This window comes from Oryctolagus cuniculus, chromosome 1, assembly GCF_964237555.1.
Source record: "Oryctolagus cuniculus chromosome 1, mOryCun1.1, whole genome shotgun sequence".
Lineage (NCBI taxonomy): Eukaryota > Metazoa > Chordata > Mammalia > Lagomorpha > Leporidae > Oryctolagus > Oryctolagus cuniculus.
Genome location: NC_091432.1, coordinates 164,764,573 through 164,768,061, shown reverse-complemented (window position 1 = coordinate 164,768,061; position 3,489 = coordinate 164,764,573).

Below are 3,489 nucleotides of genomic sequence, written 5' to 3'. Positions count from 1 at the left end.
TTAGCTTCTCTTTCCGTCTCCCTGGCAGCCCTGGGGCGTGAGACAAGGCATGGATAAAGTGTATGGCTAAGGCCTTGCCGCCGCTACAGTGTATTCCACCAATCTCTCTCCATTTATATAGTTCTGATGGCAGACAAGCTTATTACAGAGAAAAATAAATTATGTAAGATAGTACAATTAGTGATATTTTACATTTGGGGATATCTTAAAAGACCTAGTCTTTCCCTTTGATAATCAAACTTTGACAAAGAATACCAAGAACAGTGGATGGTGGTTAGTTAAGGTAGGTCTTGGAGAAAAATGGCGGTCAGACATCTCAACAAAGTATTTTGTGGACATCTTTAGCTCATTTTAGATAACAATATTTGAGATTAGCATACTCATTCATTACAACCAAGATTCCTTAGTACCACAAACAAGAAAGATGAGATAGCCAGGCTTTAGTTATATATTATAGGACTCAAAGATTTTTTCCCAAAGTATTTAGACTCTTTATTCTGTAGCCTAAAATTTTATAATACAGTACATTGACTTTGCTTTCAGATAGAGCTAGGACAGTGTGACAGTTACTGTATGACTATGTATAGTTAGATAAAATTCTTTATTTGGAATTCTATGTTTAAGCTTACTGTGAATTATTATAAGCACAAAGAAAAGTGCACAAAGCAGGAAGGAAAGGGCCTCAGAAAGTTTATGGAAGATGCAAATTATGAGAAAACTATGTATTTTCAATTTTTTCTGCACCAACATAAGATTATCTTTTAGTTCTGTGTTCCCATGGACTTTTTGGAAGTGCCCTCATGAATATCTAGTTCCTGAGTCATCACAAAGTCAATTGCAGGTCAAGAATTAGAACACCACCAACAGCCCATGGATCCTCTTTTTCTGTCCTCTCAATAATTCCTTCATCACACGAAAGGGCAGCTGCTTTGAAGAAAGCATCCCATTGGCGTCTGACTTGCGTTCTTGTTTTGAAAGGATGGCTGTTGGCCTCACTGCATCTTTGAAGGCAATTTGCCTTTTATTCCAGGGATACTTAACATTTTTCCTTTGTGTCTGGTTTTCAGTAATTGTGTCATGATTTGCCTCCATAAGGATTTGTTTGCCTTTCTTGGAGTTCATAGAACTTCTTGAACCTACAATTTTTTTTTTCATTAGCTATTATTCTCTTCAAATGTTCCTTTGGTCTCATTCTTTCTCTCCTTTTTTTCTGGGATTTCAGAAACATCATAGAACTTCTCACTATCTTCCCTGCTCTCTTAACCTTCTTTTAAAGACATTTTGACTTTTTGTCTCTTTATGCTTCAATATTGAGGGTACTTTTTCTTGTCTTCTAACTCTAGTGCATTCAGTCTGTCTTCAGCTGTGTTTAAATTCTTCATCAATCCATTGACGTTTGAGATTTGGCTATTATATTTTTTGATTACATATTCTTAAGTCTTTTACAGTCTGAAATGTCCTTTAAAATCAATATCTAAGCTGAATTCATTATCTGTTTTTTTTTTTTTTAATTTCCTGGAAAGAGTGACCATAGTTTTGCTTTTATATTGTCTGTTTCATTGCTGTACCAGTGAATACCAGAGGAAAACGATGTTTCCCTACACAGAGGTATTCAGTGTGTTCTTGAGTGGTGGTGGCAAAAGAACCAACTAAGATTCTCTTTAGATTGGTTCCTAGACTTTTTTTTTTTAATAAAAAATGTGATTTATACTGAAGTAGAGGGAACATGTGTGGACTTACAAGACCTATTTGGCAACAACATTATTTTAAAATTTACTCCTGCTAAGTCCAATATCTGGATCTACTGTGGGTCTGTTTCTAGTATCTGTAGGTTCTGCTGTCTCTTGGGATTTTTTTCCTGCTCTCGTGTTGTTTTTCAGAGACTGTGTTGAAAAGTCATTTGCTGAATAATTTGATAGTGCAGGATCGTTTTCTGCAGGGAAGGTTTTTGTTTTCTTCTAAGTGCCCAGCAGCTCCCGTGTCTGGAACTGCCATGATCCATTTGCAGAGACTAAAGGTGGCCCCAAGCTAGCTAAAGTCCCTGTGAGTCAGTCTGCTTCTGGTTTGCCCACAATGGGTGGCTCACGTTCTCTTCCCAAGCCCAGGATTTGCGACTTTATCCCTTGAGATAGCAAACAATGTCCTTACCCTGTATGCTGCCTCTTTCTGAAGTGGTAAAGTCCCCAGAGAAAAAAAGCACAAGCATTTTTACTTTTTATTGCCGTGTTAGCTCTCCAGAGCTACCAAGTAGAACATGTGTATATGTACATGTATGTGTGCATGTATGTTAGTTATCCTCAGCAGGAGGACAGGTACCAAATCTCCTGGTCTACAATTATTAGAAGCGAGTCCGGCCGGTGCCGCGGCTCACTAGGCTAATCCTCCGCCTTGCGGTGCCGGCACACCGGGTTCTAGTCCCGGTCAGGGCGCTGGATTCTGTCCCGGTTGCCCCTCTTCCAGGCCAGCTCTCTGCTGTGGCCAGGGAGTGCAGTGGAGGATGGCCCAACTCCTTGGGCCCTGCACCCCATGGGAGACCAGGAAAAGCACCTGGCTCCTGGCTCCTGCCATCGGATCAGCGCGGTGCGCCGGCCACAGCGCGCCGGCTGCGGCGGCCATTGGAGGGTGAACCAACGGCAAAGGAAGACCTTTCTCTCTGTCTCTCTCTCTCTCACTGTCCACTCTGCCTGTCAAAAAAAAAAAAAAAAAGAAGCGAGTCTTTTAAACAGCCTGTCATCCTGCTTTCATCCATAATAATCATTTTAAAGGGAAAATTGAGTTGTAATGTACAGTGACTGCATGCAGATTAATTAATTTCTGTATCTGTCAATAGAAACTTATTAATCACCGAGTGCTGTAAACTGCTTGATTGTTCTCAGACCGACTGCTTGATCCTGTTGTTTGATGTGTAACACAGGTATAGGCTTTCTGATCCTTTGATTTTCAAGTAGATGTGACCAGAGGACCCAAATTGGTAGAAATACTGGAAGAAACATAGGGAAAACACTCAAAAACATTGATATAGGAAAATATTTTTTGGATAAGATCTGAAAGGCCTAGACAACAAAAACAAAAATAAATAGAATTTTGTCAAACTAAGAGGTTTCTGCATTGCAAAGGAAACAACAGTGAACAGACAACCTTGATGAAAAGGAGAAAATATTTGCAAACTATGAATCCAAGGGTTTACTATCCAGAATAGATAATGTACTCAATTCTATAGCAAAACCCCTCAAATAATTCAATATAAAAATGGATAATGATCTGAATAGATATTTCTCTAAAGAAGATATACAAATACCAGCAAGCTTATGAAAACAATACTCAATATCACTAATAATCAGGGAAATAGAAATCAAAGCTACAGTGATTTGTCATCTTACCCCAGTTAGAATAGCTTTATACAAAGACAAAACATAATTAATGTTGGGAAGGATACAGAAGAAGTAGAACTCTTGTTTTTAAAATTTATTTATTGAAAGAGTTAAACCT